This window comes from Dipodomys merriami, unplaced genomic scaffold (assembly GCF_024711535.1).
Source record: "Dipodomys merriami isolate MVZ:Mamm:240054 unplaced genomic scaffold, mDipMer1.0.p SCAF_36, whole genome shotgun sequence".
Taxonomy (NCBI): Eukaryota; Metazoa; Chordata; class Mammalia; order Rodentia; family Heteromyidae; genus Dipodomys; species Dipodomys merriami.
This window is the reverse complement of record NW_027205159.1, coordinates 10087766-10114951: the sequence shown is the minus strand read 5'-3', so window position 1 is coordinate 10114951 and position 27186 is coordinate 10087766.

The window sequence follows — 27186 nt, the reverse complement described above, 5'->3', positions numbered from 1 at the left end:
AAACACTTCTCTAATTTGGGGAGGGGAAGGGAAAAAACAAAATGCTTAAATAGGTATGCAGGTTGACCCATTATAACAATGAGATGTACAAGACACTATGTTGAAAACGAACTTTACAACTTCGGCGCCGGGTGGGGGGTAGTTGTGGAGGTGGGAGGGAAGGGATGATAGGGGAAAAACAAAGGAGGAGGCAACAATGCTTGATAGGAAATGCCCTCATTACCTTGCTCATGTAACTGTAACCCCTCTGTACAATATTTTTACAATAAAAAACATTAAAAAATAAAGAAAAGATGTAATGTAAAATGGGGTGCCTTGTTATGCCAGCTGAGCCTCAGACATATTATTTGATTGCATGAAGAGGCTGCATGGTGTGACTGAGCTAGGCCCCTAGGCTTGTGTATGTGCACACTAGGATCATGACACTTCCCTGAATAAAGTTCTCTTCACACTCCTTCATTTTCCTGGATTTTGAATTTGTTGAATTACTGAGATGAACCCTAGACTATTACACTGGTAGCATTGGCAGTGGAGCTGCAACACTGGCAGGCATTGTCTGCTGCTGAGCTACAATGCTAAGCAGACATTGCTTGGTACAGGAGCAGCAAATGCAGTGGTCACTGCCAGCTGTAGATCTGGAAGAGCTGTACCCACCTCAAACAACAGAAGAAAATTCTGTATCAGTAAGACTCTTTCAAGATAGAGCAAATATCTAAATGACCCTCACCCATCCCTTCTCTGTTGGATTTCTCCTCTGTGTCCTCCCTTCCTGGTACTCCCTTTAGTCAGTTGGAGATGCATCTAGGCTGCTTCTTTGGCGTTGCATTTTAGAAAGGAACGGTGTGGAGAAGGCAGAAGTAGCTTCTCTTAGACATCTGTCCTGAAACTGGCTGAAAGGAACCCACAGTAAGAAGGCATAGGAGCAGCAGCACTGAGTGCTGGAGGCCTAATGGATCTGCTGGCAGGAGCTCCTGCCTCCGAGGCCTGTCTGTGACAGCCTTCTATGTTAATCATGCTGGAGGGTTTTCTGTCTTTATCTCCATGAAAGTTCATTTGGTCATGGAGATAATTTGATTGTCTTTGCAATACTCACTGGCTTCTTTCAGTTCAACCATTTCTACACAGCAGAAAAATATTAAACCATAAACAATAAAATGTATTTAAAAGGCTCAGAAATACACACCACATTTATGCACCATGTTAAGACAGGTGTTTAACATTGTAATCTTTACAAATTTTATTGGATTACTCAAGTATACTGAAATGTACTAATTTCATTTGAGAAAGATTTGGTAAATCAATGTTTAGAATGAATCCTTCTGTGTAAGCCTCCTTAGGTCACGGGTTAGCATCAGTTCATTAGAAGACATCATTCTCATGTGTATCAAATGGGTTCGTTTGCTGGGATAAGCCATGAAAAACAAGCATACTGAATCCAGTGTCCCTGGGGGATTAATACAAAGATACCTGAACCTGTTCTGCAATAACCAAGCTGCATTTACTTGGAGCAGGTAGTCTTATTTCTCCCTCCTATTCTAAAATTGTTTTTTCCCTTCCCCACACCCTCACAACACTCCCAACATAGGGATACTACTTTCCTGGGCTTCTTGCTACACTCCTTGCTGTTCATCAGCCACTTCTTCTGTCCTTCATTGCCTCCACAACTCTGCTCTGCCGTAGCCTTGTCCTCTGCCCGATCCTGTTGGAAGCCCCTTTGGAATAAGCAGGCCTCCTTAATGCACTTTGTGAATTCAATTCTTGCTTTCAGTCTCCTATTTTGGACTTAACCCAGTCTCCCTTTCATTACAACATCTTCCTGGAACCTGACATAAATACACAATTTTTATTTTTTAACCACAAGAATTACTTTTATTTCTTATTGACTTCCCACACCAAAACATTGATATTAGATGATTTACTTAACTACCTTCAAACCATGCTTCGATCTCTTAAACTAGCCATGTTTTGACTTTAAGTTAGAACCCATTAATTCTCTCCTTTCCATGACACCATCCTAATTTGTCTTCTTATTTGTTTAGTCTATATCCCTGATCCTATCTATGACTTCAATTTGAAACTTTGCCGTATGTTTCCATTATTTCCTAATTGCACTATGGTTCTCTAATAAAAGATTTTTTTAATAAAGGATTTTTAAGTCTTGAGCCTTGATCTGTTTTGTGAGTGGGAATTTTTATTCCTTCTTCCTCTGGGGATAAGTTTCTCTTCCACATTCTTGGTCTCTGGTTCCATCTCATATATTGCTCCCCACAAAGAAGTATGTGGTTGGAGTATCGCCTTGGGCCAGATTCCCTCTAATCAGAAATCCTCTGTCCCTCTCCCCTGACTGCTAGAAGGCAGCAAGAAAGAAATGGTGTTTAAGGATACAGGCGGACCTATTGCAACAATGAGAAGTACAAGTTGTCATGCCCAAAATGAGCTTTACAACGTCGGTGTGGGGGGGGAAGGGGGGGGGGAAGGAGAAGGATTGGGGCAGGGGGGGAGGGGGGAGGCTGGGAAGGGATGTGAAGGGTAAACCAAAGGAGGAGGCTGCAATGCTTGGTAAGAAATGTACGCATTATCCTGCCCATGTAATTGTAACTCCTCTGTACAGTATGTTCACAAATAAAATAAAATTAAATTAAAAAAAAAAAAAGAAATGGTGTCAACTAACTGCCATATGGCCTTATGCAACAGTATTTGATATCTGGATGACAGCTCAGCAGATTCTGAACTTGGATTCCAAACAACTACAATCTTTTAAATTTTCCTCTCATCCCTGATTCTTGTATCATGACATGTCATCAATCCACTTTTTTTAAGCATACACAATTCTTAGCCAATTTGTTTTAGAGTGAAAAATTATGACAGAATCCAGGTGTCATTGGCTTGCCCTGTAATACTAGCCTCTCAGGAAGCTGAAATCTGATAAGAGTCATTCAAAGCCAGCCAGAGGAGGAAAATCTGTGAGACTCTCATCTCCAGTTAACCAGCAAAAAGCCAGAGCAGAGTTGTGGTTCAACTGGTAGAGTGCTAGCCTTGAGCAAAAAAGCTCAGAGACAGCACCCAGGCCCTGAGTTCGAGCCCTAGGACCAACACACACACACACACACACACACACACACACACACACAAATTATGACAAAGACAACAGAAACCACAAAAAGAAAGAGAGCAAGTCCATTGTCTGGATATGTATCTATATCACATATCTTTTTAAAAGTTTTATTTTAAAAGATATGTGATGTACAGAGGGGTTATAGTTACATGTTATTGTTTTTAGTACATTTCTTTTTGAACAACATTACCCCTCCCTCATTTTCTCCCACGTTCCCTATATTACATATTTAATTCACATTTTCTTTTTACTTATCCATCATGAAGAATATTATTTCATTTGCATGGAAATGGATGAACTTGGAAAATTTGTGTTAGATGAAATATTTCCGGTTCAGAGAGACAAATGGTGCATGCTTTCTCTTATCTGTGAAAGTTAGAGCTAAATTATAAACATAGATGAAAACATATACAGGAAAAATGCATATATATTGAGTATAGTATATGCAGGGGAGAATTGCAGTGGTGTAACCCCTTCAAACAACTAACTTAGACTTTAACAACATGAGTACCAGGAAATTGAAACAAGTGTTGTTAGCAGGGGAAAGATGGCAGTGGTTAAGGCTAGATTAATATAGAGAGGAAGAGTGGGTGAAACCAATCATAGTACTCAATGTATACATGAGAAAATGGAACCAAGTAACTTCAGGGTATGATTGGGGTTGGGAGATAATGATGGAAGGAGCAATACTGATCAAGATGCGTATTCATAAACTGAATAAAATACATCTTTTATTTTTATATATTTTATAATATTTTGTTAAAATAAAAAATTGAATTGATACCCCTTTGTACAACTTCTAAAAGATAATTTTTAAACATTTTAAAGAGAAAAAGAGCACGTCTATATAGCTTAAATGTGTCCCAGGTTGCTTCTGTCCCACTGTTTAACCTCAGCTGTGGCACTGTCTGCCCTAGCACTACACACTGATCTGGGTGTTCTGGGGGCGGGGGGGGGGCAAGATTTAAATTCATCAAACAACATTGCTTATTTTTCCCAAATAAGTTCACATGAAAGATATGGTGGTTCTAAAATTACCAGAGTAGAGATGAAGTGGTGTGAAACATCAATGATTCATTATTTTGTAAAGGAAACACTCTTCAAAACATTCTAATTCTGCATGTGAACAACAAAATACTATCTTGTTCCCCATGATGGTAAGGGATGGCTCTGGTCCTGTGATTCCCTGCAGGAGAGCCCAGTTCCACAAGATCCACCCACACACTTGCTGACAGCACCAATGGTTCCTAAGTCCTCACTTGTAGTTGAACCTGGGCCCATGAGTAGCCTCGCAAGTGCTTCACAAGAAACACCACTTCTGGAGTCAGAGTCACTTTGTGTGTTTGTTCTAGTGCAACTTCTGTCTCTGTCCTAAAGAGTTCAGAGGCCAGCTGGGTTTGTGTTCTCAGTGCTCACGGGAAGTTCATCCAGCAAGAGGATGCACTCTTCACATTGGCAAGAGGCAACGTCTCTTGGTGGCAGTACCACAAGGAGATGCTTTAAATAAGGAAAATCTCACTCAGTGCCATGGTGATGCACTTGTCTTCGGCTTGCGCTTGAGCACTGTTTCTCTGCCTGTAGCTCTGTGGACAGACATCAGTGGCCCCTGTATATGTCACCAACATGGGTAAATGACACATAGCTATATTGTTCACTTGACTACACACAGTGAAGCCTGGTACCACATGACTCCTGTTTATCATAACAATCTTTAGTGGAAGCTAGTGTAGACCTGGCCACATTGTACTATGATCAAGATGCACTCAAATTGCAGATTGCATGGCCTATGCTCAGATCCACTGAGCTCTGTGGTCACCAAGCACTTTTATAAGGTACTTGAATTTGAGGCCTAGATCCATGCCAAGGCCAGACACCAGCTTCTAAATTCACTCCTTTTGCTCCTCTTAAGGCTGTATAAGAGGCTTCTAGGCAGGTGACCAATGCCCCTGCATTTCTAGAAGCTTCTCCCATTTTAATGCTTTTGCTGATAAAAAATATGTATTATAATGATATTAATAATAATAGTTGGAAGTTGGTGGTTTATGCCTATAATCCTAACTATTCAGGAGACTGAGATCTAAGGATCATATTAAAGTCAGCTGGAGCAAGAAAGAACATTAGACTCATCTCCAGTTAACCACCAAAATGTCAGAAGAGGAGCTGTGACTTAAATGGCAGAAACCCAGTCTTGAGTGAAGTTCTGAGTTCAAGCTCCAATATCAGAAAAAAACAATAATAATAGGCTGATGGTGATGATAATAATTATATGTATTGAATACTGTATCATTAAATTTGCTCCATGTGCATTAGTCCATGATTTTCCACAGCTCTGCAAGCTGGATCTATTTTAAATCTCTTTACTCTCAAGAAAACTGGATTTTAGATGGCATCCGCCCATTCCCTCAAAGCCACACAAAGCAGGAGGCAGAAATTACACTATGCTCACCTATGTTTGGACCTTCTTATTCGGGCTCTTAAAGAAGCTGAGTAATAGCCAAACACCAGTGGCTCATGCCTCTACCCCTAACTCATCAGGAGCCAGGGTCTGAGGATCATGGTTTGAAGCCAGCCCAGGCAGGAAAGTCTGTGAGACTCTTATCTCCATTTAACCAGAAAAACGTAAGAAGTGAAACTATGGCTCAAGTGGTAGAATACCAGTCTTGAGCAGAAAAGCTAAGAGAAAGCACCCAGGCCCTGAGTTCAAGCCCCAAGACTGCCCCCCCCACACACACACAAGCAGACTAAAAGAGGCTCATAAATTGCCTTATATAACACAGTACATGTTTACAACAGGATCTGAACTTGTCCCTGGCCCCAAGTGACCTGGAACCATTATGCTCTGTGATGTCATATCACCTGACAGCTAATTTGTTTCTGACCCTCAAAAGCACCCAGGATTTATATTAAGTGAAGTAAGCCAGGCCCAAAGAAACATAGGTCCCATGGTATCCCTTATTTGCAATATCTAGTATATGTCTGAGTCAAGCAGAAAAGGACAGCTAAGGTGATGTTAGGGAAATGAACCTTAAGATATGTATTCAAACGTTTTTTTTCTTTCTAACACATTTATAAGATTATTTCTTTGTTGCTTTGTACGTCCCTCCCCCACGGTATAATCCCTGCTTTCACTGTATTTGACGTTGGTATAATTTGTGGAGGGGAAGGGGAAAAACAAGTCGTTTAAATAGGGATACAGGTGGACCCATTGCAACAATGAGATGTACAAGTTATTATGTCCAAATCGAACTTTACAACTTTGGTGGGGGGCGGGTGGGGAGAATTGGGTGGGGGGGCAGGGGGAGGATGGGAAGGGATGGGAAGGGGAAACAGAGGCTACAATGCTTGATAAGAAATATACTCATTATCTTGCCCATGTAATTGTAACCCCTCTGTACAGTATTTTCACAATAAAAAAATTAATTAAAAAAAAAAAAACAGCACCCATGGGCTGGGAAGATGGCTCAGTGGTAGAGCGCTTGCCTTGCATGCATGAGGCCCTGGGTTCGATTCCCCGGCACCACATAAGAAAAAAAAAAGCCGGAAGTGGCGCTATAGATCAAGTGGTAGAGTGCTAGCCTTGAGCTGAAGAGCTGAGGGACAGCGCCCATACCCAGAGTTCAGGCCCCACGACCGGACCCCCAAAAAACACACAAAAAAATAAATAAAAAAACAGCACCCAGGACTGCCAACTCTGAGCACATCTGAGTGTCCTGGGTGGGCACATCCAGCTGTCATATCCCTGAACAAAGCCTTCCAAGAATCTCATAAGAGGACAGAGGGCTATATCTGGCCCAGGCCCATGTTTTTCAATTCACTGCCTTGTCTTTGGGGGAATTTTCTGTCCCAACTTGCTCCCTAAAACTGCTGCTAATTTTCAAAAGACTTCAACCAAATGCTAATTCATTCTTTATCTGATAGAAACCACTGATCTCTGAGCGGGAGAAGCCTAGTAGTGCCATTTATGGAGAGCCAGTTTGTAGGGACAAGTCCCCTCCACCCCCATGACAGCCAGAAGTAAAGATAGTGTGAGGTCATATAGTCTGGGATAGCACTGTTCCTAGACACACAAAAGACACCTTTGCCTGAAACTTTTAAAAATATGTGGCCACAGCCCTTGCAACTTTGCAGCCTGAGTGCCAGAGGAATACAGTCCTGAATGACAGCAGTGACAGGATCACAGTCCTGACAAGTACGGGGCAATGTCAGAATCACGCAGGACCCCAGGGACATGCAGAATCTCAGGCGCAGGACCTGTTGCAACAGTTCTGCACTTTCACAAGCTGTGTGGGGCTCACATGGTGGGCCACAGAATTCCCAGGAGCCCAAGAGAAGCCTGTGCTCAGCCCTGCTCAATTGGCACCCTCTTCCATAGGACCTCTGACTGATTTCCAACCAGGGCCTTATCTTTAAAGTAGAATTAGACCTCTTCCTCCTAGGGGTGTTTGGAGAATTATGTGAGATCATGAATATGAAAGGGTTTCACGTGCATTTGGCACGTTGGTGATCAGGACATATGAGGTCTCTGCTTCCAAGAGTTACAGAAACTGTCAGTGGCAAGAATGAACAAGTGCCTTTCAAATGATACTCTGTAGATGCAAACAGATACCTGCACATCCCTAATCGCAATGGCACAATGTGCAGCAGCCAAAAGGTGAAAAAAAAAGCCAGGTGTCTACTGATGGATGAGTGGATAGAGAAAAGGTAGTATATCCAGGTGATGGGATATTTATTCAGCCTTTAAAAAGGAAGGGAATTCTGACACATGCTCCTATCTGGATGAGCTCTGAGGACATGATGCAAGTGAAATAAACTCAAGAATAGGCACACACAGAGAAGGAAGGTGAATAGCGGTTGCTTGCGCTGGGGTAGAGGAAATGGTAGTTAGCACTTCAAGAGGACAGGTTTTGTGTGGGAAGATGGAAATACTCTGGAGATGGATGGTGGTGACGGTTGCACAAAGATGTAAATGTAATTATTTTTATGATGGTACTGGAGGTACTCAGGGTCTTGCACTCCTTTCAACTTTTTTTGGGTCAAAGCTAGCACTGTACCACTTATGCCTCAGCTCTATTGGCAGAGTTTTGCTAGTTAATTGGAGATAGGATTTGTGTACCCTGGTTGGCTTTGAGTCCCAGTCCCAGTCCTCAGCTTTCTGAGTAGCTAGGGTTAAAAGTATAAGTGTGAGCCATCAGTGCTCAGCTTAAATTTGTATTTCTTTCTCTCTCTTTTTTTGCAATATTTTGATTTGAACTCAGGGCCTTGTGATTGAGTTATGCCCCCAGCCCTGTGTATATTTTAATATTCCTGTGCTATACCTGTAAAAATGATTAGAATGGTAAGTTTACTTTATATATATTTTACCCCAATTAGAAAAGTTGGTTAGCCAGTTTACTGATATGCCTACCTGTAGCAACAGTCTACTCGACCAGCGAGAAAGAACGACCACCACACCAGGAGTCTTCTCAGATCACGCTTTATTGGAGAGCCTTTTTAGTTGTAGGAGAGCTTGGGCACGAGAGAGCGTGCACCCGAAACATAGCCGCTTATATAGGGAAATAGGAACGCGGGTCGGTCTATTGTTGGTCGCCTGCCTTTCACCATCACCAGGTGTCATGGGATTGGCTGGGGACTCTACCTGGCTCGCGCACGCGCACAGCCCAGGCGTCCCTCCAAGCACCGTCTAATATGGGGTGGTTACCTCAAAGCTGCAAGGGAGTGGGCGGAGTCTCGCCCCGGCTCCCTACAGTTCCCCCTTCTTTGTTTTTTGGCAACAGGTAAGAGTAGAGGTTGGGCCTCTGTCTAAAACATTAATGAGAGGATCTTGCACTGGCCTTCGCCTGAGGGGCGCCTTCCCCAGTGATGACCAGGCCCGTCCGATGCCTTTTTTGCAGAGGTGGGATCTTGGGCATCAACCCACTTGCAACCCAGCATGCTCTTCTTGAGGAGATGAGAACCATCTCCTCAAGTGCAGTGCACTTGCCTTGCACCCTGTCCCAAATTACAAGTTGCATACCTGTCCCGGTGCAATGGGATCCCCTGATCCCTCGGGGTGCTAAGGCTATGCAGAATGGTAAGGCTTAACTGCCTCTTAGGGCCGACAGCCAAATCTGGGGTGAGGATCCACTCTCCAAAGCGGCTAATGCTTGCAAGATAACAACCTTGTCCCTTCTGGTTTGGGCTCGAAGGCGACAGACCAACCATAGGCAGACCACGCATCCTCCCAAGCAGCAGGCTAAAAACATTCCGACTCCCACCCGCTCTTTGGAAAAGGACACCGCAGAGGCAATCCAGTCAGTAAATTGTAACAGCCCACAGCATCATTGGTTTAGCTATCACAGGGATTGCTATTAGCACTGTTGCTAACAGCAGGAAGATCAGCTGCATCTTCAAGAGGGGGTTCTGCTGCAGTCTCCACCGGCCTGGTCAGTCTCGTTGGCACCCAGTGAGGTACTTCTTGACTCTGTGGAAAAACACAAATAGCTCCCCTGGATCTTGTTATTACCGGATCCGGTCCATACCATTTATTATTAATAACATCCTTCCACATAACCATGTCTTTAGTATCCATGGAGTCTCTTGTCATATGCCGATCTGCGGCAGACTGATCGTTGTCATTTAGAATTAAAAAATTAAGGGTAAAGAGCGCAAGAGAAAGTCTTTCCCTGGGGGACACGGACTCAGCAATTCCCCCTTTTTGCTTTTGAAGCATTTCTTTTATGCTTCGATTAGCTCTTTCCACTATACCTTGTCCTTGAGGATTGTAGGGCAATCCGGTGGTGTGGGCAACCTGCATTTGTGCGCAAAAGGCGCGAAAACCATAGGAAGTATAAGCAGGGCCATTATCCGTCTTAAGTCTAAGGGGCTTTCCCCAAGCTGCCCAAGCTTCTAAGCAGTGTATTCTGACGTGAGACACCTTTTCTCCTGCCAGAGGTGTGGCATGAATGACACCAGAAAAGGTGTCCACAGACACATGTAAATATTTCAACTTACCAAATTCCGTCAGATGAGTAACATCCATTTGCCATAGGGCATTTGGTCTCAACCCCCTGGGGTTTACCCCCACATGGGGAGGATGAAGAAAGGTAACACAAGATTTACAGGCTTTAACAATATCTCTTGCCACATGCCTGGACAAATTATATCTTTTCCTAAGGGTATTAGCAGGTATATGATACAATCTATGAAAGTCTTTTGCCAATTCTACAGGATCAGCAGCAACCAGAGCCACAGCCCGAGTTGCCTGGTCCACCAAATCATTACACTTTGCCATCGGGCCCGGCAACATAGATTGGGCACGAATATGTCCAATATAAAAAGGATGTTTTCTGTTTAAGATAAGGGATTGAATCTGTAACAAAACATTAGAAATTGTACTGGCCTGCTTAACTGAAGCAGCAACTTCAAGAGAAGCAACGGCATTTACAACATATAATGAATCAGAAAATAAGTTAAAAGGTTGATCAAATCTTTTAAAAACTTCAAGCACAATTAAACATTCAACAGCCTGTGGGACATTCGGCCGAAAATTAAAGACTACCGACTGTTTGTGTCCTTGAACAAAAAAGGCACCTTGTCCAGATTTTGATCCATCCGTAAAGATGGTCAGAGCATCAACCAAGGGCTCCTTTGAAGTGACAACAGGAAAATACACTAAATTTTTGTTAACTATGGCAAGCAGAGGATGCTTAGGATAATGATTATCAATTACATTTGGAAATGAGCAAACAAGAATTGCCCACATATCCATTGTGGCTGCTAAAATTTCAACTTGCTCACGGGTGTATGGAATAATTAATTTATCTGGAATTTTTGCAAAGTGCATTAAACAATACTTTATATCCAAAATTGCCTTTTTTTTCCTTTTTTTTTTTTTCTTTTTCAGGCCAAAATTGCCTGTTTAGCCACTAATTCAGGAAAATATTGAACAGTTTTTGCTCCCACAGAATCATAGCATTAATAGTTAGCCTTTGAAGCAAGGCAGTGGTATAATTGGCCGTCACCCCATAAGTCCGGACTGCCTCAACTAAATCTTTTAACTGGGAGTAGGAAACCGGCTCAAAATCTCTTTCATTAGTAACTGGATTTTCAAAAACTGGAAAGGCAGCCGCCAGCCGCCAGGTGTTTTCTTTTATAAAGTGACTCTTCCCTGCCGGCGGGCACGGCGGGGGGGCCGACGGGTGAGGGGCAGCTCCGTTTCCTCTCCCTGGCTGGTGCGGTACTCCCACCCCTAGGGGGCGCCACCCTCCATATCTGTCTGCCTCGTGTTCCGCCGCAGCCTCTTCTAAGTCTTCACTATCAGCTGGATCGAGCTGTTCTCCCTCCTCCTCTAACATTTCTTCCTCTGAGTCACTCACAAGATTACTATATTCTTGGTCCCGCCCTTCCACATGTAGGGCTGAGAACCGGTTTGCTTTTAAAGAAGGGCATGGGGGTCTCCTTGAGACCCCCTCCCTAAGACCCTTCTCCTTTTGTGAGGGCTGCAGTCCCTCCTGCTTTAATTCTTTAGGATGCTTTTGTCTTTTTTCCCTTTTTCTTTTAGGCCTATTTTCCTCCCCCTTACTGGATGCTGACTCTGATAGACTATCCTGATGCTGCGTTAGTACTTTGCGTCCTTCCTGGATTAAATCAAACCCTCCCTCCTCGAGGCAAGTGCGCACCATCAAAAAGACAAGCCACAAGGGAAGAAGCAATGCAAGCAACCAATAAATATCTAAATCTACAGTGAACAGCATACCGGGGGATATTTACCGACGTCCCCTCTCTGCGTGTTGAGTTCTGGCTCCGGTTCGGCCTCTCGCGCGGGTCCCGTCCCTGGTTCGTTCCCGGGTTTCAGCACCACTTGTAGCGACCGTCTACTCGACCAGCGAGAAAGAACGACCACCACACCAGGAGTCTTCTCAGATCACGCTTTATTGGAGAGCCTTTTTAGTTGTAGGAGAGCTTGGGCACGAGAGAGCGTGCACCCGAAACATAGCCGCTTATATAGGGAAATAGGAACGCGGGTCGGTCTATTGTTGGTCGCCTGCCTTTCACCATCACCAGGTGTCATGGGATTGGCTGGGGACTCTACCTGGCTCGCGCACGCGCACAGCCCAGGCGTCCCTCCAAGCACCGTCTAATATGGGGTGGTTACCTCAAAGCTGCAAGGGAGTGGGCGGAGTCTCGCCCCGGCTCCCTACACCTACCGACAGCACAGCCTCTGAAATGAGAAGTCTGGGTTCTTCACCACTAAGTCAGATAGCTGGAGCCAGTCTGGCCCTCTTGGCTGCACACTTCTTGTACTCACCCTACTCACATTGCTCCCCAAGAACAATCTGAGCCCTGAGCTGCTATTGTCATTTTGAAGACAGAGGCAGTGCTCCTGTTTTATGGGAGACATCTAGAAATCCCCTGAATCTAATTCTCTTCCTTATTACAATTAAAGGGCTTTTGTAGACTCTTACTCCTTTGGATGTCACACGTAACTGGCAGAAGTATATCATTTCACAAGACTCATGGATGGTTCTATGCCCCAAGTGCCCAAGGTTCTCTAGTTCAAGTTTAAGCATCCTGCTGCACAGGCTCATGCAGGAACAAATTCCTCCCAACTCTCTTCTTAGCTCTCTTCTCTTCCAGCTGAGGTTCATTTGTCCTGTGCTTCCACCATTAGGAGAGTATGGTCCTTTGGAGAAAACATGAACAAAACGTGCTGAGAATGTTTCTGGGTCATAGAGGACAAGCAATGGTCCCAGCCCCAACTCCTCCCCATCCTCAGAATTAGAGTGTCCACCTGTGTTGTTCCTGAGAGTTTCTCAAGCCTCGGCTCCTTCTAATCTTCACTCTCATTGGCACTATATGGTCCCTCCACTGAGAAGGTGAAGATGAGAAATCACAGTCTTTTGTAGAATCATGAAGGGACATAAATGGCACCACTGACATCATTTTGGCCTCAGTTTAGCTCATAGAGAAACTCCTAAGAACCTGAAGGACTAGTGTGTGTGAAGGACTTTCTGCCACTACAACAAAACACCTGAAGGACTTTCTGCCCCTACAACAGAACAGTTGAGATAATCTGTTTACAAGGAAGATAGGTTACTTTGGCACATAGTTTGAGTCCATTGCTACTTGACCATTGTTTGGGGGGCCTGTACAGAACACTGTGGCAGGAAACATAGTAGAGCAAATCTTCTTATCTCATAGCAACAGGAACAGAGAGTGTTAGGGTTGTTAGGGACAGAATCCTAAAGCTCCCTTTAAGGGCAGGCATGCACCCACTGGCCTAACTTCCTTCCACAGATCTCCACTTCCTAGTTTTACCATCTCCCAATAGTGCCACAGCTGGGGTCTAAGCCTGTGATACTGGGGACATTTGGGGGACATTTAAGGTCCGAACCATAACCAGGACAAAATCTGCTTCAACATCAGCCCAGGCGATGGGGGTTTTGTTTCTTTGTTTTGTTGTTACTGTTGTTGTTTTTGTGCTGGTAGTGGTGCTTGAACTCAGAGCCTTGTGCTCTTGCTCAAGGCTGGCACTCTACCACTTGAGCCACATCTCTGGTTCTGGCTTTTTTGCTGGTTAATTGGAGAAAAGAGTCTCATGGACTCTGCTACCCAGGCTGGCTTTGAAAAAGGATTCTGGGAACTCAACCTCCTGAATAGCTAGGGTGACAGACATGAGCCACCAGTACTGAAGTGGCAGAGGTGCCATCAGACGATCAGGCCATAGGCCCTGAAAATAAATCTCTCAGCCAGGCACCGGTGGCTCACGCCTGTAATTCTAGCTACTCAGGAGGCTGAGATCTGAAGATCGCAGTTCAAAGCCAGACTGGGCAGGAAAGTCCGTGAGACTCTTATCTCCAATAAACCACTCGAAAGCCAGAAGTGGCACTGTGGCTCAAGTGGTAGAGTGTTCTCTTTGAGCTGAAGAGCTGAGGGACAGCACGCAGGCCCAGAGTTCAAGCCTCATGACCGACCAAAAACAAACAAAAAAGAAAAGAAAAGAAAAGAAATCTCTCTAGTTCTCAGTCTCCACCTTGTCACCAGCTTCTTATTATCACAGTTTCTTAGTATTAGTAGTATTATTAGTATTAGTATCCATGGGGAGTCTGGTGGATAACCTGAAGGTAGATCTTTCAAGAAACGAGGGCATGCTGGCATCCAGATAGTCCATTTTCTTTTTGGGATCCTTGAATTGTAAGTTTTCCTTCCAAAGAAAGAGGAGAGTCTTGATGGCAACAGAGAAAAAACAGGTGAGTTGAGTTGGGAACCAGAGCTACACCATAAAAGCAAGCTATTGAAGTTCCACAGAGGGGCTTTGTAATCTGCTAGCATTATTCTAGGAGTTCTGAAGAGAGAAAGAAGCAAATGGCATTCAAATCAGGGAAAGAAGGTGAAGCACAAACCATTTGTGCTATGAGGCTCACTATGCACTGCACAGGAGTAAGGTTTGGAATTGGGAGAAAGGAGCAGGAGAGACAGAAGCTTGAAGAAATGAAAATTTTTGGTGATGCTGCCAAGGAGAATATTCGTTACTGTTGAGTTGTATAAATTTAATTCTGCATTTTTTATATCATACCCCCAAAAGTGTATTTCCAGGATCCACATCAATCCTCTATTTTCTTCTAGGAACTTTATAGATAAGGTCTTATGTTTAAGTCCTCAATCTATTCAGAGTTGGTTTCTGTAAGGTGATATAGGCCTGATTTCATTCTTTTTGTTGTTGTTTTTGTTAGTAGTAAGGCTTGAACTCAGGGTCTGGATGCTGTCCCTGAGGTTTTTCGCTCAAAGCTAGCACTTTACCACTTTGAGCTACAGTGCCACTTCCTGTTTTCTGGTGGTTAACTGGAGATGAGAGTCTCATGGGCTTTCCTGCCTGGGCTGGCTTTGAACCACGATCCCTAGACATCAGCCTCCTGGGTAGCTAGGATTACAGGCATGAGCCATTTCATTCTTTTGCATGTGAATTTCTATTCACATTTGCATGTGAATTTTCCTATTCTTAGTGCCCTTTTCAAAAAGTAGTTTAAAAGCCTGTGGGTCTTTTTCTGGGCTCTATTCTACGACATTGGTCTAATCATCTGTTTCTGTGCCAATTCTATACAATTTTTAGTTCTATAGCTTTGCAATATAATTAGAAGTCAGGAAGTCAAAGAACTTTGTTCTTTCTTAAGATTGCCTTAGATGTTCCCATCAGTTTCTTGTAGTTCATAAGAACATCTAAGGTTCTTTTTCTCTGAAAAAAAAATATATTATTGCAATTTTGATAGAGGTTACATAGAATTTGTTAGATTTCTTTGATTAGTATTAATATTTTTAAAATATTAATTCTTTCAAACTATGAAGACAGTACATTTTCCCTCCTCAATGATTTATAGCTTTTAGCATGCATATTTTTTACCTCCTTGGTTAACTTTATCCCTAAGTATTTTGTTTTTTATGTTATTGTAAATCTAATTCTTATATAATTTTTTTCAGAAATTTCTTTGTTGATTTCAAAAAGTGATACCAATTTTGTATATTCATTTCATAAACTGTATATTTTAATTCATTTCTAGTCTAAGTGTTTGTTAATTTTTTAAAATCAATCTTTAGTCTTGTTGATTTTTTTCCTGCTCCATTTTTGTTGTCACTTTCTTTTTAAGAGGCAAGTTCTGACTATATTATCCAGGCTGGCCAAAAGCTCCTAACCTCAAATGACCCTCCTGACTCAGCCTCTTGAGTAGCTGGAATTATAGATAACTGTGCCCAGTTCCCTATTATTTTGTTTTCTTTTGGTAGTACTGGGATTGTTTACAGGGCCTCACACTTGCTAGACAAGCACTCTACCACCAAGTCACGCTTCTAACCCTTTTGGGTCTAGTTATGTTTGAGATAGGGTCTTACCTCCTACTAAAGTGTATGCCTGAACAGTGATCTGCTTAATTTAGATTTCCTGCCATAGCGTAGATGACAGACATGCTCCACTGTACCCAGCTATCAGTTAAGAAGAGAGCTCATGAACTTTTCTCTCTAGAATGGACTTAAACTATAATCCTCCCAACCTGAAACTCCCAAGTAGACAGGATTATAGGAATAGGCCACCACCTATGAGCCTTGATTATTTTTACACTATTTGCTTTATTTCTGCTTATTTTTTATTATTTCCTTCCTTTTCTTGAGCTTAGTTCATACTTCTCTAGTTCCTTAAGGTATAATATTAGGTTTTTATTTTAGATCTTCTGTTTTTAATGTAGGCATTTATGACTATGAACTTCCTTCAATAAAGCTTTGGTTTCATTCTATGTTTGGGTATGTGTATTTTCACTTACAATTTTTTTATATAATTTTAACCCTCTCTTTTATCTCCTTTGTGACCCAATGATTGTATGTCAATGATTGTATGTCATTTAGGTTCAACATACTTGGAAATTTCTTCTTTTATTTCTGTTGTTGATTTCCAGATTTTTTGTTGGTTATCAGTAATACTTTGTATTATTTTGGGCTTCTTAAGCTTAATAAGAATTATTTGTAACCTAACATGATCTAGCTTGAAGAATGTTCTATAAATTTTCTTAAAAGAGACCCAGAAACACAACAAATCGAAGAAAGGTTGGACAAAGGACATAGCTAGCAAGATCAATAGAAAGCCCACGGATTGGGAGTGGATCTTCACTAGCCATACAACAGACAAGGGTCTCATACCTAAAATATACCTGGAACTCAAAAAATTAAATCCCCCACAACAAATCCTCAAAGAAACAACTGCCCAATAAATAAGTGGCTAAAGACAGAGAAACTTCTCTGAAGAGGAAAGAAGGATGGCCAATAGACACATGAAGAAATGCTCAACCTCCCTAGCCATAAAAGAAATGCAAATCAAAACAACACTGAGATACCACCTCACCCCAGTTAGAATGGCTATAATCAAGAACTCTAATAACAACAGATGCTGGAGGGGATGTGGACAGAAGGGAACCTTACTGCATTGTTGGTGGGAATGTAAACTTGTTCAACCACTTTGGAAAGCAGTATGGAGGTTCCTCAAAAGACTCTACATAGAGCTCCCCTATGACCCAGGAATCCCACTTTTGGGCATTTACCCAAATGATCACAAACAAGACCATACCAAAGCTACCAGCACAACTATGTTTACTGCAGCATTATTTACCATATCTAAGATATGGAACCAACGCAGATACCCCTCAGTAGATGAATGGATCAAGAAATGTGTTATATATACAATGTGTTATATATACAAATGGAATTCTATGCCTCTCAGAAAGAATGGCATTGCCCCACTTGTTAGGAAATGGAAAGACTTGGAAAAAATTATATTAAGTGAAGTAAGCCAGGCCCAAAGAAACATAGGTCCCATGGTTTCCCTTATTTGCTATAACTAGTATATGTCTGAGTCAAGCAGAAAAGCCAGATAACTTAATGTTAGGCGAAATGAACCCCAAGATAAGTATTCAAATGTTTTTTTTCTTTCTTGCAATTGTTTCTAACACATAAGATTATCTCTTTGTTGCTTTGTATGTCCCTCCCCAACAGTATAACCCCTGCTTTCACTGTATTTGATGTTCGCATAATTTGTGGAGGGGAAGGGGAAAAAACAAATCGTTTGACTAGGGATACAGGTGGACCCATTGCAACAATGAGATATACAAGTCGTTATTTCGAAATGAAAACTTTGTTGGGGGGGGAAGAGGATTGGGTGGATGGCGGGGGGAGGATGGAAAAGGATGGGAAGCGGAAACAAAGGAAGAGGCTATATGCTTGATAAGAAATGTACTTATTATCTTGCCCATGTAATTGTAACCCCTCTGTACAGTATTTTCACAATAAAAAATAAAAAAAGAAATGTATTCGTTATCTTGCTCATGTAATTGTACATCCTCTGTATGGTATTCTCACAATAAAAAATTAAAAATTAAAAATTAAAAAAAAGAAATGTACTCATTATTTTGCCCATGAAATTGTAACCCCTCTGTACGGTATTTTCACACACATGAAAAAAGAATGTTCTATAGACACCTGAAAAAAATATACATTCTTTTGTTGTTACATAGGAAGTTCTGAATATGTCTGTTAGATTCACTAAGTCCAGTACAGTTTGAGCCCACTGTTCTTTAATGGTATGTTAGCTGGTGTCCTATCAGCTACTAGAAGTAGAGTACTGAAATCTCATACTGTTGTGTTTCTTCATTCATTTATACTATCAACTTCTCCATTCAGATATGCCACTATTTGCTTTATACACTTAAGTGATTTGATATTGAATATGTAAGTTTTTACAATTGGGATATCTTCCTGTTGAATTGGCCATTTTATCATTATATGATGACTTGTCTCCAGAGAGTTGTTTACTTGAAGTCAATTGTGCCTGGCCATAGCACAGCCATGCCTGCATTCCTTTTGTTAAACCTGTTCCCATCCCTCTACTTTTGGCCTGCATGTTTCCTCAACTTTTGGGGTGTACTCCTTGTTGACCCAATGTATTTGGATCATAGTTTTTAATCCATTCATTCTAACCACTTTTATTTTACACTTAGAGTAAGTATTAGTAGAGAAGAATTTATTGTTGTCACTTTGTTAAGTGGGATTTTTGTTTGTTTTTTTTCCTTGTTATCTTATGGTTCATTGATTGTCTCTTTCTTTCTCTCATTGTCTTATGTTTCATGGGGGGGGGGGGTAATGTTACATGTGCTTGTCTAGACACTGTTGAGCTCTGCTTTTCAATAGGGTCTCACTTCCTGCCTGATGCACACTTGAATCTACTTTAGGCTTCCCGTTATCCCTGGGATCACAGCTGCATGCCACAATGTCTAGCTTACAACCCTGTTAGGATTGAGTCCCACGGAGATTTTTATTTTTCCTATGACTGGCCTGGAATTACAAGTCTCTTAAGAAGCTGAGATTATAGGCATGAGCTACTAGTGCTTAGATGTTTGTTTTTCTCCTCTTTTCTTTTTTGGTAGTTCTAGGCTTTGTTTTCAATTCTCTCACTCAATCTCCTCTCTCCCTCCTTCCCCATCCCTCTTCTATGCTGAAGTTTGAATCCAGGCTAGACAGATTCTCCACTTGAGCCAAGTCCCCAGCCTTTCTTTTGGTTCTGTGACTTCATTGTTATTTTCTTTAGGGTTATTATGGGATGTGCATAAAAATATTTTATAGTCATAAGTCTATTTTAAACATAATCATTGCACTTTGTACTTTACTTACATACACGAATTCTACATTTCATATCTCCTTCCCTACAACATATGGTGTTGACTTTATAATTTATGTATGTTTACATTGTATTTAAATTGTGTAGTCATTCACACAACTTGTATTGTCTTTGAAGCTTTCGTCTTTTAACTTTTATAGTTGGATTAAACTGATTTACCCACTGCTATTTTAGCAGGTAGTACAGTATTCTGCTTTTATCTATATTTTTACCTTTACCAGTAAGTTTCATACTTTTTATGTGTGCCAGTACTGAGGCTTGAACTCAAGACCTTGTACTCTCCCTTAGCTTTTTCACTTACTGGTGGTACTCCACCAATAAGCAAAAAAGGTAATAGGTTAATTGGAGAGTCTTACAGACTTTCTGCCAGAGCTGGCTTCAAATTTTGATCCTCAGATCTCAACCTCCTGAGTAGCTAGGATTACAGGTGTGAGACACCTGTACCTGGTATGAGTTTCAGATGTACATATGCTCTCATGATACTATTCAATATCCTTTTATTTCTTTTGTTTTCAGTCAAAGGGATGGTGGTTTTTATTTTGTATACATTTCATAATACCTGGTGTGTGTTTTTGTAGGTTATAGTTCTAGTACCTTCATGGATAACCAGAGACTCTCACAGATGATAGAAATTTTCAACAGAACTGTTATGATGTACAAATACTCTGCATTTAAAAATGAAGCTGAACTGAACCATTTGATATGATCTGTGGTCAATGTGGTAAGATCATCAACAGCAACATTTTGATTCAAGTGTTTGTTTCAATGTTTTAGGAAAGACTCTTAGGAATGTTTTCAGGGAAGCTCACATGGGACAATTATTTCCTTCATCTACATGACTTTTGTCTGAAGACAATCCAAACACCAGTTTCAATAAATCCCTGATAGAAGAAAGCTTTGTGCTTGGATGAGCCTGGTAAAATGGAAAGAGAAAAGAATGATGAGTCTCTGATCCTAGGCATTCCCCAGACCTGCACCTTAGAGCAAAGTCAAGAGATGTTGATGGCATCATCTCAGACACTGTGATGCCAGGCTGAACATTTGCCCCTTGGAGAACACTGCATCCATGTTTCTGCAGCTGAGGGCTAGAAAAGGCAGTGTTAGTGTTCTTCCAGGTTAACAGGGCCTTCCCCTTATTCTTTCAACCTCTACCAGCTTTCTGTTTTAACCTAGCGAGTGCTGAATTTACTGACATGAAGAAGTGCAGTCTTCCTTGGACACCTACCTTGCTTCCTATCTTCACTATAAAATGCTTGACCAGCGCAAGAATCTTGCTTGAGAGAAAGCTGTGCTTTTATTTCCACTTAAAAAATTCCTTTATGAATTTTTGTAAAGTAGGCCTAGCGGTGATTAAATCCCTTGGCTTTTGTTTGTCTGAAAAAGTCTTTACATCTCTATTTTTGAAGGATAGGGTTGCCAGCTATAATATTCCTGGTTTGGCATGGTTTTATTTTTTTCCCTTTCAGTAGGTTGAATATAGCATCCCACTCCTTCTGCCACATACAATTTTTTTTTTTCTGAAAAGAACACTGACAGCCTTACAAGGATTCCCTCATAGATAGCAAGTCACTTGCCTATATTGCTTTCAAAATTCTCTCCTTTTCTTAACTTTTGACAATTGGCTTATAATGTGTCTTCATGTGCAGCTTTTTTGGTTCATCTTATATAGTGTCTTTAAGAACTCTGGATCCACATATAGATTTCCTTCCCCAGGTTTGGAAAGTTTTCTTCTATTAGTTTTTCAAATAAGCCTTCTTCCCTCTTTCTTTCTTTCCCCTTCTGAGTGTACACTTATGTAGACTTCTGAGATATCCACGTGTATGTGTCTCATGACTCCTTTAGACTATCTTCACTCATTTTTTTAATTTTGACCAATCATTTCCAGTGATCTATCTAAGAGTTCTTCTGTTGATTTAGTCTGCTATTGATTATCTTGCTCATATTTTTCAGTTATTGTATTTTTAAGCTCTATGATTTCTGTTTGGTACTTTGCATATTATCTTTTGGTTGAAATTCTCACTTGGACAGGCAATTGTTCTGCTGACTTCTGCAAGCATCTTTGTGACTAGTATTTTTAATTTTTAGGTAAATCACATATCTCTGTTTCATTTGAATTAGTTTCTAAGATTTATCTTTGCGGTTTGTTTATTGAACTCAGGTTGTGCTTGCTAGGTAAGGTTGGGCTTGCTAAGCCCATACCTTCAGCCTCTTTTTGCTTTATTTTTCAGATGGGATCTTGTACTTTTTGCCCAGGCTAGACTCAGACTGTGATCCTCCTACATCTGTCTTTTGCATAGCTTAGATTCTAGGTGTAAGCTCCTATCCTATCTTTATGGTTGAGATGGGGTCTTAATAATTTTTTTTGCTGAAGCTGGCCTTGAACCATGATGATCTCCTTCTGCCTTCTAAGTAGCTGGAGTAACATGCACCTGTGGGTTTTTTCCCCATTTCCCCTGATTTTCTGTGTTAGCTGCTATGCATTAGAAAAGACAACCATCTCTGACTTCAAAGGTGGATCTTCTTTCCAGCCCTCCCTGAGTCTGCATGCCTTTCAAATATGCATAATTTTCCAAGCCACTTTCTTGTTCTTAGTGGTCCCCAGGAGCCTACAGTAGCCAAACCTTACCAGTGCCCTGAGAAAGGTAAAGTAGGAACCAGTTCCAGAGAAGTTGGGGTGACAGGTGTATGGTCTAACTTTCTTCCTCCTCAGGAGGTACTAGAGCTGCAGCTCATCTCCATTCACTGAGTACTGAGCCAGGGACAGCAGCTGTGGCAAATGTCTGTATGCTCATGCAGATGGCATCTTTGATTTCTCTCTGTCACCCAAGGGTCCCAGTGAGTCATCTCTTATACAGCTTATTTACAAATGATAGAAGATGCCAACTTATATACAAATGTCAAGAAGACCAAACCCTTAAGTAACAGCCAGAAAAGCTGATTGCTAGATGGGCAGCCTACTCCTTGTTGAAGAAGCTACAAACCACAATAATTTTGGATCCAAGCATGTCGCTAACAAGATGCTCTGATTATCTAAATCCCATGGCTAGGACCCATCAAGAGCTCCTAGACTGTGAATGCATTCTCTACCCAGCATACATTTTTTTCATGGGATAATGTGTGTGATTGAAAGTTCCAGAAGGGAACCCATGAAGTAATTTGGGCTCATGCATTCACATTAGACACTGCACAAAGACTCTTCAAATGCACCAACTGGCCAATCAACATAGTCATCTCTTCCCAGTGTTATTCTACATGTTCCTTAAGAAGTCAGTATATACTACATAAAGGCAAGAATTTGCAGTATATTTTATCATCACTTTGGGTATATAGACAAAGGGGTGCTACACTAATGTTTACCCAGGGTCCCATGCACTGAGGTAGCTCAACCTTAGTATATCCATGGCACCCTGAGTAAAACTTGCTACTTCTGCAGCAGTGTGGTTAGCATCATCTCACACATTCAAACACATTTCCCTTCTGTGTATTTTCTGTTCTCACTGCCTATGAAAACACTGCTGCTCCCTCTGCCTCTCTCTTCTTGTTTCATCTCCTAAATGATGTAGCATTCTAGACTTGCCCCTGGGCCCACTGTATCTAACTTCCTTTGTTAACTTGTCTACTCTTATAGCCTCAAATACCATCCACATGCTAATGAACCCCAAATCTTCATCTTGAGTCTTGACTTCTTCCCTGAAATTTATGACTTTTATCCATCTGCCAATCCATCTCCACTCAGATGTCTATCAGTCACCTGAACTCCATGTATCCAAATCACAACTGTTTGTTGCATACAGGTATAACCCAAACCTACCCTTCTTACACTTCTATATTTCTATATCCAGTTGTTTAAGCCAAAAGTGCAAGAGACATTCTTAGATTTTCCCCTTCCATTCTAATTTGTGCCATTCATTGGCAATGTGTGTTTTCTACCTCAGAGTCTATCTCAAATTCATTCACCTGTCTCTGTCTCCTCAGCCACCACTTTGGTCCCATCCAACCTCTCTCTCTTATGACAGTTCCTAGTGGTCTACCTACTCCTCTTTCTACCCTCAATAATTCAGTCTCTTATAAGAAAAATCAGATTCCTCCACTTAGAACATTTCAGTAATTCTCCATGCCTCTTAAACAACACACAAGTTCATTTCAGAGCATCATCTTCCATGCTCTTCAACCAAGCTCTTCAGCCCTCATTGTCTCTGGCCCAGGGTCTGAGTCCACCTGCTCACATGTGCTGCCTGCCTCAGGCTCTTCCTCTCTCTGACTTGCCTTCCACAGCACATGTGAGGCTGGCTCCCTTTCTTATAAGCGTCACCTTTCCTGACTGCCTTTCCTAGCAGCCACCCTTTGAGATGAGAAGCTATATCCCTCCAGTATCTCATCCCTGGAGAATTCTGATTACCTTCAGAAATTATATTGCCAATTTGTTTGTTTGTCAGCTTGATGTGCTAGACTACAAGCTTTATGTGGAGAGAATCCTTGTCTACTTATTTTTCAACAAAATTCTTGGAATTTAGACCACTGCCAGCACAAGGAAAAGTTTAATAAACAATTATTGGGTGACTAAATAAAGGAATTGATAAGTCCGGATAGAATAATAACTCTCTGAGGGAACAAAAAAATACCAAGAACTATGTTCCTAGGGAGATGATAGCAGGTAGTAGTCACATCTGCAATGGCTCTGTCCAATTGAATCCTTACTGAGCTAGGAAGGTGAAACTCTGAACCGTGCTGTGGAACAGAGTGCATCATCTCAGGTGGCTGGCCAGGCCAGGCCACTCACTCTTTGATGTTGCAAATCTTTAGCCAAAAGCCCTTAGCACTCTATCAAGAGAGGCCACTCACTACCAGCAGAGCAGAATATGATTCCGGGACATTGTGAATGATGAGGCCAACTGTTGGCTATTTTTGCTTTTCAAGGCACCCGTCTGCCCCCAAGATTACATCTGTGGCCGTCTTTTGATGTTTCAGTCATAAAAAGAATGTGATCATAGTGCAGGAATCTCAGTGTCCCAAGTCTGCATCTGGGGTCCTTGCCCTCAAAGGCACCTAATAACAGCTATCAGGTCTTTGATTTATAATCCTCCCCTCTGTTTTATGATTTTTATTTTATTGGGCATTTCATTAATTATTTTCTTTGGGTATATGCCTGTGAAGCATTACTCAAGGAAGGTAGAAAATTTATTAGTATTATTTCAAGCATACTGTCTGAATTTTAAATGCAAAAGCTGTTCAGTAAGATATATGTGATGTGTATAATGGATTTTCAAGGCTGCTTCTCCTTTCCTTTTATTCACATACTTGTGTAAGGAGGGAGGACCCAAGTGGGCAGAAATGGAGGTTCACTGAAATTGTGAATACAGGCTCCTCTAACCAACACTGGAGTTTCAGTCGTCGTAAAAATTCAATCACATTTTTCTCCATATTGCAGGAGGGATCACCTAATGGCAATAAAATTGAAGGCACTTAGCATTTACAAACATTTTGACATATTATCATATTTGCTCATTTTGCCAAATTAAAACAAAGAAACAATTTTTTCCAACTTGATATAAGAAGAAATAAAATCTCAGAGAGGTTAAGTGACTTGTGCAGAGACACACACATCTGCCACTTCAACAGAGGACTCCTTCACACTGCCCTGGAAAGAGTTCTTCCTGAAACCCTGGGGCACATATAACTCTAAAACATATAAGAATAAACAACCAATGAACACCAAGTACTGAGTACCTGCCAGGCCCCACTCCCAAAACATCCGCAGACCATATTTATGTAGCCCTGTCATGCTTGCTGAAGGTGCAACTGTGACCAAAATATGGAACTCAGCCTTTTATGTGGAGCTTATGATCTAGATTAGGGCCTTTCTAGATCAAGGATCTACTTTCAACTTAGTGGGTGGGTGCTTCCTTTCAGGTGCACCCACTACGTGTCTAGAACACCTAGCCCCATATACAACCTCCTTAGGTCCTTCTAGGCATGTATCCCATGATTGACAACACTATTCTGGAAGGAAGAAGAGAAAGAAAGAAAGAAAGAAAGAAAGAAAGAAAGAAAGAAAGAAAGAAAGGAAGAAAGAAAGAAAGAAAGAGAAGGAAAGAAAGAAAGAAAGAAAGAAGAAGAAGAAGAGAAAGATAAGAAGAAGAAGAGAAGAAGAAAGAGAAAGAAAGAAAGAAAGAAAGAAAGAAAGAAAGAAAGAAAGAAGGAAAGAAAGAAAGAAGAGAAGAAAGAAAGAAAGAGAGGAAGAGAGAAAGAAAGAGAGAGAGAAAGAAAGAGAGAGAAGAGAAAGAAAGAAAGAGGAAGAAAGAAAGAGAGAAAGAAGAGAAGAGAGAGGGAGAGAGAAAGAAAAATATAGAGGAAAAGAAAAGAAAGAGAGAGAAAGAAAGAAGAGAGGGAAGGAGGGAGGGAAGGAGGAGGGAGAGGGAGAAAGGGGAGGAAGGAAGGAGAAAGAAAGAGAAAAAGAGAGAAAGAGGGAAAGAAGTAGAGGAGGAGAAAAGATGGAGCACAAGAAAGAGAGGGAGGAAACAGAAGGCGAAGGAAGAAGAAGAGAGGAGGAAGAGGAGGAGGGAGGGAGGGAAGGCAGGAAGGCAGGAAGGAAGGAAGGAAGGAAGGAACAAAGGAAGGAAGGAAGGAAAGAAGGAAGGAAGGGAAGAAGGAGGAAGGGGAGGAAATTGAGAGAGAAGGAGGAAGAGAAGGAAGGAGGGAGTGCAAATACCACCATGCTTTGGAGGTCAATACATACTGTGGACTGGGGAGATAGGATGATCTGTGAGTGGCAGGTAAAGCCATGACCTGTCTAAGGTGGTATTGGACGCAGGCATGAAGGAGACTACTGTGAACAAATAGATGTCTAGGACACAGCACTTCAAGCAGATGGGGGGAAAAAAAACAGACAAAATCCCCAAAGCCACAGCAAACCAGCCTCTTGGTGAGGCAGCCATGGCACAGCAAACCAGCCTCTTGGTGAGGCAGCCATGGGCTGCATAGCTGGAGGGACAAGAGGGGAGCAAGATGGCTTCTGGGTAAATTTTGAAGCTAGAGCCAACATAATTTGTTGAATGTTTGATACAAGGTGGGAGAGGAAGAAGGGAATAAAGATTGTCTCTAGAGAATGTCCTGATAAGCTAGAGCTTGCAGAAGAGATCAGGAGAGGAGCAATGAAAATGGGACTTAGAAAGAGGTACTGAAGGACCACATGGTGGCTGATCCTTGGAGACATTACTTCCTGTGGAGCTTTGGGGTAGAATGCTTACGGTATTTCTTTCTAACATGGAGCAGTAATTATATGCAGCAATTCAAAGTTGACTGATTTGTAGCAGCCTCATCTTCAGTGGCCTTCCCCTAGAAAAGCACGACAGAGACCTGACAGAGTCATGCAAGCCTGCATTCTCCTTGCTATACCCAGGCCCATCTCTCCAGACTCTATGTTCATCTCTTGTTACATCAGGTTTTAGTTAATTTTTCTCTTTCTGTAGTCCTTTTTGCCTCCTGCTATATGTTGTGCTCTCCTAAGACGTTCAAAGTCTTTGTTCTGAGATAAATCAGAAGGTTTTCTATTCCACATCTCAGGTACTATGGAGAAGCTATTAAAATGAAAGAATACTAGCCATGCACCAATGCCTCAAGGCTATAATCCTATCTACTCAAGAGGCTGAGAGCTGAAGATCACAGGTTGAAGGCAGCCCAGGCAGGAAAGGTCCCTGAGACTCTTCCAGCCACCAAGAAAAGCTGTACGTGGAGATGTGGCTCAAGTGGTAGAGTGCTAGTCTTGAGGAGAAACACTCAGGGACAGACCCAGGCCTTGAGTTCAAGCTCCAGAACTGGCAAGCACACACACACACACACACACACACACACACACACACACACACACACACACACACACACACAC